This window comes from Mesocricetus auratus, unplaced genomic scaffold (genome assembly GCF_017639785.1).
Source record: "Mesocricetus auratus isolate SY011 unplaced genomic scaffold, BCM_Maur_2.0 Super-Scaffold_100018, whole genome shotgun sequence".
NCBI classification, from domain to species: domain Eukaryota; kingdom Metazoa; phylum Chordata; class Mammalia; order Rodentia; family Cricetidae; genus Mesocricetus; species Mesocricetus auratus.
In genome coordinates, this window is record NW_024429199.1 from 24,918,501 (window position 1) to 24,931,961 (window position 13,461).

The 13,461-nt window shown below is 40.5% G+C and overlaps 1 long non-coding RNA gene across 1 annotated transcript; it reads right to left on the reverse strand.

Annotated features, from left to right (window-relative positions):
• Window positions 1–6,701: 6,701 nt before the first annotated feature.
• Window positions 6,702–12,839, reverse strand: LOC121132820. Its single transcript, XR_005869467.1, has 3 exons — window positions 12,760–12,839; window positions 9,398–9,460; window positions 6,702–7,263 (listed from the first exon to the last, which is right to left on the reverse strand). It is a non-coding gene; the product is annotated as an uncharacterized LOC121132820 (long non-coding RNA).
• Window positions 12,840–13,461: the final 622 nt, after the last annotated feature.

Below are 13,461 nucleotides of genomic sequence, written 5' to 3' on the forward strand. Positions count from 1 at the left end.
GTTTTTCCTGTTTTGTTTGTTAATTTTAAAAGTCAAAATAAAAAAAACATTTCATTATATTAGTAGTAGTAGGGGTGTGTGTGTGTGTGAGAGAGAGAGAGAGAAAAAGAGAGAGAGGGAGAGAGAGAGAGGTGTGATTAATGAGTGTGTACAGCTATGTATGCACCACAGTACATGGTGGGAGGTCAGAGGACAGCTTTTGGGAGTTGGTTTCCTGTTTCTATTATGAACTTCAGAGATCAAACCCAGGTCACCTGTATCTATCTAGCTATGTATCCATCCATCCGTCTGTCATCTAACTCTCCTTCCATGTACAGACACACACACACACACACACACACACACACACACACACACGCACGCGCGCGCGAGTATATATACATAAAGATTTAATTCCTTTGGTCTTTGCCACTCTCATTTCGCTGGCGTCCTATAACCATGGCCGATTTGCGGGTGGAGGACAATCATGACACTTCTGCCTTCCCTTCTTCACACTAATGTCCTCTCTTCTTATGCCCATTTCTCGGAGATCACAGCTAAAGAGCTTGTCCCTTTCTCTTCCGGTTTCCCACAGTCCTCTTTCCACCGTCCGCATGTTCAGCTGAGTTGGACATACTGACTGCCTTTGCTCTGGACATGCATTTGGAGAAATGACCTCATCGGTTCTTGGCAAACCATTCAGTAGTAACTCAGAATTCACAGTGAACCAAAGCTCCAAGCATGTTGTTTCAAACATACACCCTTCTGCTTTAGGAAAACACCCCCGCTTGGGATGGACAGAGCTGCTATTCATGCCCTCAGCCAGGCACCTATGTGCAGAATATAGCATGCTTCAACCTGCCGGTTGGGCTCACAGTCTGCCCACTCTCCCGTGTTTGTGGTACTAATTTTCTGGAACTAAGGGCAGTCTTTTTATCTCTCCCTTTTACTTTTTATCATGTCAGATTTGGCCCATTGTTCCATCCTGGCAAGCTATTTTGGTTTCAAAAATATGTGCCCTCCCACCCAGCTGCAGAGTCATCAAGACATCATGAGTTGCTCAATCTGCTTGCTCGGGGACACTATCAAAAGGAAGCGAGATGTCTTATTTATCTTGCTTTGACTGCATGACCCCTCTGTCCTGTCTATAGCTCATAATGACAGTCAAGTCCAAAGTTATTTTCTAGTATCAACACAAAGTTTTTGCTTTGTGGTCTGTGTAATCTAAACTTCTCATTTCAGAAACTAGGACATTTTTTGATCCCCAGCCAGTGTCAGAACACATTTTTTTAGGGGCTACCATTTCCCAGCTATCACTGGCATCCATTTTTTAACTGGAATCACACAGAGTCAAGAGCAGAGGTCTAGTGATGCTGCTTTTGAAGTAGCTGAACCACAGGTTTTTACAGATAAATGGAACAATGGCTTTGGCATTTTTCTTCTTTTTTAACTGCAGTTTAGAAGTTACTTTTCCCACCACTTTTTGTTTTTCAGGAAAGGCAAACTGTTATGTTAAGTTTGGTCAGGTTTTTTTCTTTACTATAACTATGAAACTCCAGAAACCAAAAGTAGTGATTTAAAATATATATACAATGACTTATTGTTTTCTTCTCCAGAACACCAACAGTTCTATGATAAATCTATAGTAAAAATGCTAAAAAATATAATTAGTATCCCAGTTTATACCTGGGTTAAAATTCCAGTATGGAAACCATAGTTGTAATTTTATATAATCATATAGTTGTAATTACATGCAGGCATTATCAATAAGTTATTTATAGTTTACATTAACTCCAGTCAAATAGAGTGACTATCCTGAATTCTCCAGGTCAAAGCCAGCCTCTCCTTAGTATTGTTTTAGGGGCCAGAGAGGAAGGTGTAGCGGCATATTTATGCTATGTGATATTGGATAGACTTACAAAGCCAGCCTCTCCTTAGTATTGTTTTAGGGGCCAGAGAGGAAGGTGTAGCGGCATATTTATGCTATGTGATATTGGATAGACTTACAAAGCAAGTGCTGTGCCTACAGAAGGGACTCATTTCAACAAGCAGTCTTGTCTTTCCTATACACCCATTCCCAAAAGGCATGTGTGCCGCCCTTCCATCTTCTCAGTTCCATGACTGCCCAATGAGCCCAAAGAATAAAACAGAAGTGCCTGCCCCCTCCCTACAGTCCTGGATGTAGGGAGCCCTCCTGGATGATTCCATCCACACCGAACTGCACAGGTAACTGTAGCTAAAAGCTGGAGGAAGAACCCGGCATTCAAACACCAAAGACTTTAGTCTCCAGACTTTTACAGGGATACTGGGTCATGATATATCTGCTCCTTGCTGATGGCCACTGGGACGATTTCCCAGTTTTTTACTGTTGTGAGCAATGTTGCTCCACATTTTTAATACACGCCTGCTCTTTCTGATATATGAGTTACAGGAGAATTGCTGAGGTAATGGACGCATGGGGCTCGACTCCATGAGATAGCATCTGATTGTTTCCTAAAGGGATTGTAACAGCCTCTCCTTCTAACAACAGGGCCTAGAGCCTATTGAGCCTTACCATTTCCAATACTTGGGGATATCAGATTCTCAAAGTCTCATGCATCATCTAGTTATAAATTAGTACTTATCCCAGTTGGGACTTGCCTCTTCCTGACCTCATCATTTGCAATTTTACAAGTATTTGTTTTGTTGGTTTGTTTTGAGACAGAGTTTCTCTGTGAAACAGTCCTACCTGTCTGGAACTCCCTCTGTAGTCAAGGCTGACCTTAAATTCACAGAGATCCACCTGCTTCTGCTCCCCCTCCCACCAATGCTGGGATTAAAGGCGTTCACCACCACATTTTTTCCTCTTTTCCATGTGCTCTGGCTCAAGGACCAAATCCTTACTCGAGAAAGTCCCCTATTCTATTCAGTTATAATAGCTTTAAAGTTAATTCAAGGTCTAGTAGAAATGAGACAGATACCCCACTTCTCCACAGCACCTAACAAGTGTTTCAGGCTTATACTTAAATGGTCTGTGGCTTTTGCTGAGCATGGTCCCTGTACTTCAGCAGAACAATTTACAAAAACTCCTGCTTTCAGCACCAAGTTTCCCCAGAGCGCATGAATTCCTAGCGGTCAGCAGTAGTGTTAGCTGAATGGGCTACCAATCATACCCGATGCCTTTTTCAAAGACCAGCCTGCAAAGGCTGGTAACTGAAGGTGAAGTTTTGCCTTTATAAGGGTATCATCAGTAGTCTTCCATTTGACAGGAAGTTGTTAGAACATACAACTGCTATTTTAAAGTCTGGGAATACTCTAATCTTTATCCTTTATGTTTTCAAACACCAGCGTCCAACACTATTGTCCAAAGCACAGCAAAAATAAATTCAGAGACAGGAAGTACAGAGCCCACTCGCAGATACCCGCTGCAACTAAAATAAAAATCAGTGCTGGCAAGACAATGCAGGAATGTGGGTGAGAGGGCAGTTGATGCAACCACTGGTCCTGCTTCAGTAACATAAAGGAGGTTAAAACCCCATTTGCTGTCTCCTAGAAGCTGGGGTTGAGGGAGAACTATTGTAGATAATAATAAAAAGGATGTGATTTTGCGGTGGGGAGGATGACTAAGGAAAGAGAGACTTCTAAAAAATTCTCATTTTCTTATCTAAAGTGGTTACTTTAACATTCTTCTTCTTATAATAATGACAAATGTTACATCATTTACAATGGAGAGAAACATGTGAGAGAGATTCTCCTTTGGAAATGCCCTGTCCAGGACAACTGGAATTGAATTACTGAACCTGGAGATACAAGCAAAGTGGTAATTAGTAGAACACAACTTTCCTCAGTGATCTTTGATGCTGGTACTTTTCTTCTATCTGATAAAAAGGCTCAGGCCCATCATATGTTGACTGGTTACTCTAGAAGTCTGCAGGTAGAAATATTCAAGTTTGATTGGGAAGTGAATAAGTTGCGAACGGATGTGGACCTTTCTTTTCTTAATCAAGCTCCTAGTTCTGAGGTATCAGAGGGTACATAGCATCGATATTGAACATGTTGTGTTTGTCTGGCTCTTATGCTTCGTCAGTTGCTTTGATATGATTCAGGAGACACTACCATTGGATTTTGAGAGACTAATATGAAGCCTGGTTTGCTTTGAAGTGAAGGAAAACACCTCTTTCTGAAAATCAATAACAAGTCATTAGAACGCTGAGTGGAAACCGTAAGTCTTTAGAATTTAAACAGTAGGTCTTTAGAATTTAAACAAGAGAAAATGGAGGATAACAATAAGCCATGATATGGACAGATACGAAATAGTGCCTAGGTCTGTGACTCTTTTGCATAAAGCAAAACTTAAAAAGTGGACTGCTTTGAATTAGAGATGAACTGTAAGTGACATGAAAAGAACAGAATCAGTGTTTGATAGCTGAGGAAGGAGTGAAATGAGTACAGAGGAGGCCGCAGAGGATTGGGTAAGGGAAGGTTCTTGGGGGCAGGTTCCTAGATGATTGTTGCATCATGAAAAAAGAGAGAGCGTGTGAGTATGTGTTGTTTAAACCATTGAATACATGTCATGATCTAAGCATTACATTTGATTCATTCAAACTGAAAAGCATCCGTCATTTAGGCTCTACACTGTCGGCCATGAAGCGAAGCAGGGTTCAAAAGTTTGGAATAGAAAACCTGAGGTCCTTTCCTGCCTTCAAACCCACAAAAGAGCAAGCACAGCCAAAACCAGAAAGGCATATCTCTGCTTGATGAATGTCATGCAACCTGTGACACTGGTCGATGTAATTTTAAAAAACAGAGCGAGAGAGACATCATGTGACAGAGTTCAAGCGGATGGGGTTTTTATTAGTGGAAAAAGGATCATAAAAAGGGAAAAGGGATGGGGGGCGGGGAGACTGGCCTCTGGGGACAGGAGCAGTCAGCAGGAGAGAGGAAAGAGAGGTAGAGACAGAAGGAGAGAGAGAGAGAGAGAGAGAGAGAGAGACAGACAGACAGACAGACAGGCAGACAGAGAGAGAGAGGGAGAGAGAGAGAGAGAGAGAGAGAGAGACAGACAGACAGGCAGACAGAGAGAGAGAGACAGAGACAGGAACAGAGAGATGAGAGGGAGAGAGGGAGAGAGAGGGAGAGAGAGAGAGAGAGAGAGAGAGAGAGAGAGAGAGAGAGAGAGAGAGAGAGAGAGAGAGAGAGAGAGCAAGGAGGTGGGCAGGACCTTTTTTTGAAGGGAACATAGTAAATAGGCACAGGTGGTGCTCTTAGTGGCAGCAACTGAGGGCATCCTGTCAGACCTCCAAAGGCCAGCCAGCACAAATGCCTGATCAGGTTTGCTATGCTGGGCAACTCATTCTCCAGGATGTGCTTTCCATGACTTTCTCTTCTTAATGCCCATGCTCAGACGGTGTGGATGCAGTGTCCATACAGATTCCCTCCTTCTCTGCACTGTGAGTCATGTGTGAGCCAGACTGACAGAGGACCAGCTCTACTGAAGGACAGATCCTCGATGGTCACTTTCTAGCCCTGACCATACTCCAATCGGCACACATTCTGTGTGGTACCAGCCCTTTCGTTGACCTTGTAAACTAAGCTAAAGGTATTATTTAGGAGAGGCATTTGATAAAAACAAATCCTGACCAACTTTGCCGCCACTCTCGTGTCCCAGTTAGAAATAACAAATAAGGCCTGTGCTTCAATAGGCATAACCTGCTCCCAAATCCTGTCTCCTGCGGCACCCAGCATTGTGCTCCTGTGTGCCCTAAATATAACAATAGCAACACCAGCAATCTATAAAGGAATAGCTACTGTGAGATTTCTTTCTACCTATAAAACTTCGAAGCAGCCAGAAAACTATAGGAAAACATATAAAATATCCATTATCCTTCAACATAGAAAAGACAAGCTTGCATTAACTTCTGCTTTGGGTCATCTGTTAATTTTCTTTTTCTTTTTTTTTATTTTTTATTTTTTTGGTTTCTTGAGACAGGGTTTCTCTGTGATTTTGGAGGCTGTCCTGGAACTAACTCTTGTAGACCAGGCTGGTCTCGAACTCACAGAGATCTGCCTGCCTCTGCCTCCTGAGGGCTGGGATTAAAGGTGTGTGGCACCACCGCCCGGCATCTGTTATTTTCTTACTTGATACACACATTATTTTCCTAATTTGCCTATGCCCTCCACCTCTTGCAGTGTTCAGATTACATCCCTTTGTAGTCTGCTTTTTGTCTTATTTAAAAGAAAATTAGTTTGCAGGATTCCATTTGTCATTATTTTTAGAAACATGACTTCTAACGATTGCATTGCATGTGATCATTCAGCTCAATCATGTTTCATGTATTTCCCCAGTATTCAACATTTGCTGTTTTCCTTGTATTAAGACACGGTATCCAGTGACTGTGCTTGCTTCTAATTCATTCTGTGTGTCAATTATTTCTTTTAGGATGATTTGTAAGAAATAGAATCTCTGAATCAAAGGATAATGCTTCAAGACTTTTGAGAAATACACCAAATTGTCCTTCAGAATATTGTATTTGCATTTATCCCTATTTGTGATTTGATGGGGAAATATCAGCATCATATTGGTTTAGTCTGTATTCCTTTAATTATTAAGGAATGACCTTGAGGTGCTTATTAGCCACCTACACATTTTTAAATGCTATTATTACTTCATACTTAAACACTTTTATATTTTTTGTTGTTTACTTACCTTTCAATTCATGGAATAATAGTGACACTATGTTGTATATGTTGCCAAATGTATTCAGTAATTCTGCTTATTAAAAACAAGTTGATATTTTCATAGACATAGACACATTTCTAAATATTCTTTCCTGACATTACCATGGTAGCAATCCTCCCTTTGAAGTTTCCCTCTATTTTCTTGGAAAGTTCATTTCCATAACAGGATCAAACAAACAACAGCTTAATTCTGTTTCAGTTGCTTACTGGCTTCATTAGTGGGCACAATTATTTCGTTCATCTTGATCTATTTCTGTCCTTGACATGAAGTAAGAATCTAGTGATGTTTTCCTACAATTGGTTAACTGCTTTCCTGGCATTGTTTAATAGTCATTCTCTTTTCGGATTGGTTTGTGAGGCAGAGGAGTTGCTGAAGGGCACAGAAAAGAAGTTCTGAGCGGATCCCAGCACCCTTAACGATCCGGGCTGCGGCTCAAGGGCCTCTTGAACCTCAGGCTCCTTGATGCCACCCTCTCAAAGGCAGCCTTCAGCAGCATCAGACTCCCTTGGTAGCGGCGTCAGAACTGATCACAGACCAATACTACTCTCATTGTCCAAAATCCAGTTCTGGAAAAAGAAAAAGTGTTAGGAGGGAAACAGTGTTCATCACACAAAAACAAACGAAATACTTCCAAATGCTTAGATGAAAACTGGGCAGCTCTCATCCCTTGTTGTGTTCGCTTTTGAGCCATTGCACTTTTTTTTTAAAGATAGAATTTGTTCTCCTGTGATGTCCGCGCTATCCAAACCAATACCAAATGAGAGACCTAACGGGTTACCGAGGCTACTGCCTTCTAAAATAGGGCCGCCTAATCAGGCGTCCCTCTACAGGAAACAGGCCCTTCCTACAGCAGGAAACAGAGGGAAGCAGCCTGGAGACAGCGGTCCCCGTGGCTCTTTTTGCCAGAAAGGACAAAATGGTTCTTCTGGCAACTCCTGACTCCCGGAAATCACTGAATTAAGTAGTCAATCTGCAGAGTAATTTAGCATGTCATCTGCTTCCTGGCAACAGATATTTGGAAGCATTTATATTCTAATTCAACTCTGTCAGCAGGAGGCTGCTGTTGCTGCCCTGCGAGGACTTCAAGGTCAGAGGTTTTTCTACAGCTCCTCCACCACCAATTCTTTCCTCCCTTGCCTGGCTCCACCGGCCTCCCGTCCCACCCCTTTGAGTTTGGTCTTTGTCAAGCAAATACTCGTCTTCAGAACTAAATATAAACTGTGGGTGGGTGGGTAGGTGGAGGCCCTTGCGGCATTTTCCGTGCAGGAGTGAAGAGTGACCTGGATGTCCAGGCATTGCTGTGGCCTTGTTCCCTCTAGAGTGCATGGAATTAGAAAACAGGGCAGTCACTTCTCCTCCTGCTTTTTTTTTTTTTTTTTTTTTTTTTTTGTGGGCTTTCCTTGCAACTCTTGCAATATGGAAGAAAGAATGTCCCTCCTCAGTCCTCCACTCCTCCTTTTTAGGAGCAAGCCTAATCAGGGACAGCCCTTGTGATTTGCAGATGTTCTAGCTGGGCAACAATCAATCTCACATTTGAGGAGATCGTATGCGGTGGGTGATAAGAGCCCTGTAGCTGGTGACCATGTGTCCATGAAATCCTAAGAGCAAAGCATGTATCATACATACAGCAGTACCATGTCAATGCTATCCTTGCTACACACCGGCATGATTGGATTATTAGCATTTGAGAACTATGGATGATTTGGGTCATGGGGAGGAGTTTAGTGACTCTTACTAGTGGCAGTCACTTTGTTCCTGTCACCACAAGGATTCTCTGGCTGCAACAACACAGCTCAGAAATGCATGCCCTGCTGCAGTGAAGAGTCAAAATGAGAACTAAAGTGTACACGGACTAACCACCAAGTACAATCTCCAAAGGTGGAGTCCCACATCTTCCTGAAAATTTCAGTGAGCTTTTCAAGTTCCTCATTGACTTTGGCTCTTGCAGTCATGTTAGGCCATTTCCAGACCATAGGAATGGGTGTGAGCATTAAAGAGGCTAAGCCTAATTAAGCCTAATTGCTATAGCTCACAGAGGCATTTAGAGGTAGACCTAAGGTTCTTCTCCCTCCTTTTGATTTATTCTTTGTATGTCTCACATCATGGATCCCCATCTCCCATTCATTTCCCCATCCCATGAGCTAAGATTTTTAATGGGACGCCAAGTCCTCAGTCACACAATATATCCTGTCTTCCTTGTACTGTTTCCATTATTTCCTGTACTCAGTATTCTCCTTATCCATAAATTAGAGATAATAAGACCTAACTTTGTTAAGAAAAATCAAAAGAGGTGATATTTTCAGCATCTTGGAGAGTCCTTTGCATAAATATACATTGTAATTCTGACATCAACTATGTGTCACTTTCTATCCCTAACCTCATTTTTCAGCACATAAGTGAAATGTCACTTCACATGTCACCAATGTAAATAACTGTCCTGTTCTAATGTATTTGAGCTGTATTTCGAGGTGCTATACCCCATGAATGCTTCTAGACAGACTCTCTGCATTTATCATTTACTTACCTTAACTTATTGCTTCAAAGGACTCATAGAAAACTCCATGAATTCTTAAACATAGTCATATATATCTTTTTAAGAAAAATCTTGCCCATTAGTCAGATTACACAGGAATGAATTCAAATCCACAGGCAAATACTAAAATAAGAGACTGTCGACAGGATAGAGATGTTTGTTCGTACCTTGGTGTCTGTCTGGTTCTCAGTAGTCTTGCCCAGTAGAGGCACAAGAGCACATGTGCCCTTCTAGAAACATGAATAAAACATGAAGATCGCTTGTGTATGATTATAAGCAATTTGCTATTCAAATTCACTAATGGGGATATTCATCAGGAAAAGTATCCCAAAAACCTATTAGAAACTAAATTCCAATGTTTAGCTTTTCAAAACTAGATAATTTGAATACATTTTTGAGCCAGTCAATGGGAAATTATATTGATTCCACATGTATCCAGTTTGTTGCTAGTTCAGTAATTCCTTTACTCTCCCCAGACACAAACCGATGTCCTCCTTTTTTTCCCTGGTAGAAAAGTAGACTGTTTTTTGAAGGGTAGAGGGGAAGTAGAGGACTCAGGGCTATGACAGACTATATAATTCACTCAGGACTGTGGGGTAGTATTGAGAATTATGATAGACTATGAAAACCTCTGTTTCCCAGGATCTGATTCATGTAGAGAAAAAAAAGCCTCCATCATTTCAGAGATTAGCACAGAGCTATATAACAACCCAATACCCCTCTCTAAAACTTTGAATTGAATTATGGGTGTTTATAAAGCTGTTATAATATTACCAAGTGTAGTGTTACATGCCTGTATTTCAAACACTCTGGTGGCCTAGGGAGGTGGTGATTTATAAGTTAGTCTGGTGTCACACCATGAGACCCATATAAAGAAGAAGAAGGAGGAGGAGGAGGAGGAGGAAGGGAAGGAGGAAAAGAAAGAAACAAAGGAAGGAAGGAAGAAGAGGAAGGCAGGGAGGGAGGGAAGGAAGAAAGAGAGAGAGGAGAAAGGAAGAAAAGAAGAGAGACAGAGAAAGAAAGGAAGGAAGGCACTTCTGTAAAGTTCAGAACCTTACATAAAAATAACTTTATTCTCTGGAGTTATGTATTCCTTTTCATTTTGACATACTTTAGTTGAGGTCAGGTTGCCTAGATTTGGTCCAGACCCTCAGATCTCTAAATACAGCCCCACATACTATATCATGTGTTTTCTAGCTTCTAGAATCCCACCAGCACTCATGCTGTAGGGCCCAGAGTTAATAATTACACTTCTGGGGTTACTGTGAATATTAAATAAGACCTATGTAAAGCCTGGAGTCATGACTTAATGTAATAAGTATACAGTAAGCCCTTATTTTGTTTTAGCTGTTATTATTATTTGGGTGATTGATGTCAAATAATGAGACTGTTAGTTTTTTTATTTCAAAGCTATGACATTTAAAAATATTCAAATCAGAAGGTATGAGCATACTAATATATTTAGAATTTTCTCCATTGGCTTTCTAGCAACTGAGCTAATGTGTCAGTTTCATTTCCTTTAAGAAAGGCCAGTGGACAACACCCTCCCCCAGTGCAAGAGACAATGCTCTCAGTCTCCCTAGGCCCATAGTTGATGTCTTAGAACAGATTGCATTTGCTTAAAGAAGTGCTTAACAGCTACAAGTCAGTGTCAAGTCAAATCTTGGGCTTCCACAGGGCCCTGCAAAATACCTGGTAAGGCATGGTTTCCACAATAGTCCACACTGTGTCTTAGTACTACAATTGGACCATGTCACTATAGAGTTTATTCTAAACCTTGCATGGGCCTTGAAAATGAGGGTCAATGACTACATATATCCTCTCTCTCCTACAGAGTCCTCTATGCTTAAGAAAGTATTTTCTGTCATTGATATTATACATCATTCATTCTAAAAATAAACATTTTGAAATTATTTTAATAATGCTTGCTTTGGGAGTCCTCCCACTTTGAGATAGAAATAGAAAGATTTCTATACAAAGAAACTGCCGTTCCCCTTAAGAAGTCATAGGGAGGACAAGATAAACTAATTAAAATCTCAGGGCTCCTTCTTATGCTTCATTTCCCGGGGTGGGTTCTTACTTAATTGTCAATAAGCCAGGGTTATCACATTAAAAAAAAACCATTTTCAGTTATATGATTGTGTATGTTCATTTGATTTTTAGGCAGGGTTCTCTGTGGTCCAGACTGTCCTCAAACTCAAGCTGAGCAACCAAGGCTGGCCTTGAACTCCTGCCTCCACCTTCCAAGTGTTGGAATTACAGGCATGTCCCATCACATCCAGCTACAGTATATCATGATTGTTCTGTCAGGTTTACATGCTTGTGAAAATCCATTTTTATAGCCAGTCAACCCTCTCTGAGGATTAGAATCTAAGTACCTGATATTCACAGTAGGTATTCAGTTTAATCATTATTCCAGGTGTTTTATTACATTAAATGATTTAAGTGCTACCATAGTTCTGTGAACACCATTGTTGTCCCTGTTTTAGTAAATGACAAAAAGAAAAAAAAACCCTGTAGACACTTTATACAAGGAGCTAATAATCAAACCAAAAACATCTGGTTCCAAAGTCCTTAGTCTCAACTAGTTATCCATATTTGTTTTATAGTTGCAAAATGAAAGTTGGTATCTTTTCATTTGGAGGCAGAACACATTATACTTTTACCTTCATAAAATGTTAAGGAATGGCATACTAGCATATGAGTGTAATCCCAACTTTTAAGGGGCCAAGGCAGGAAAGAGGCAAATTTGAGGCTACCCTGGACTGCACAGTAAGAGTCTTTCTCAAAAAAAAAAAAGAAAGAAAGAAAAAAAACCCAAGGAAATAGAGAAAATTAAGGCCTCTCTTTAATAAAAAGTTTTACAATCATGTATTCCAATAATATAATTTACTGACTTACAATACGAATCTGATATCTAAATCTCTATCACTACAGTAAATCCACAAAAGTCACAAAAGTTTACTTTAATCAAGTGTGTATGTGTGTATGTGTGTGTGTGCACCTGCGTGAGCATGCGCACATGTTTGCACACACCTGTATGTATTTTAACTACAAATTTCTTTACAAAAACTACCTTCCTTAGCATAGTCCTTACCATCAGCACCACAAGAACCAATATGAAGGCCCTTGCCTGCAGTGGCATTCTTAGTCGTGATAGTATACTAAATTACTGAGTTGGTTGCTTACAGAGTTACACATACTTATTGTGGAAATCAATGTACAGCACGTGAACATCAAACAATGATTAATTTACAATACATTAAAGAAGACATTTATTGGTGAATAGCTATTATCCAGGGCTGGAAATAACCTGAGACTATTTATAGACACCAAAGTCCCCAGATGCCTCAGAGTCTAGGGCTTCCCTTTGAGTGATGTAAACACAGTTTCCTCCCCAGTCTCTGTTTATGTGTCTGCTTGTCAACCCTGCGCCAGACACTGGCGCTACCTTCTTCTCTGTGGCTGCTCCCTCATCCTGTTTATAGGTCAAAGAAAATGACCATAGATAGATAATTGTTTAACTCACCACAGCTTTGGAAGACCCAACCGGCTTTTCTTTGCTCCAGGAAGACTCACTCTTGTTTTAAGTCTTTAGCTAGATCACTCATTTCTAACAGCCTCTCCCTTAAGATTCATTGGCCCATGCAAAGTTTACTGCTATTGCAATACCATTAGTGTAATCTCAAAAGAGATATTACACTGTAAGCTGGGGCAAAGGATCCTTTTGCTTCCCACAGGGAGTTTCCTTATATTTGTCAAAAGGTATTTTAAAATAAATAAATAGCTGTTTGGGTTTTATACCGAACCAATTACAAATTAAAAATTAAAAATTTCCCTTTGATGCCAGAGTACAGATTCAAGTAAAATGACAAAATAAAATAAAATGTCATTGTTAATTATAAGTAACTAGCAAAAAAAAAAAAGTGGTGTAGGTATGGTTGACTGAGTGTAATGATGGTTTTTTATCAAAGCCTTATGAATAATTTTACTCGTGAAATGGTCACAGTGACTGGTTTCAAAAAGCAATGAAGAGGAATAAAGAATTTTGATTTTGTCGTCACAGCATTCATTTGCTCCTACTGGTAAAGTAGGCTTTTTAAAGAATGGGCTACACTCTGCATAAGGAAAAAAACTGGGTTATGACTCCTGCCATGGAACTCAACTTGAAAGGAGAGAATTAGGATGCTCCCTTGATGTTAGAGGCAACTACCCTCCGGGGATCAAAGGA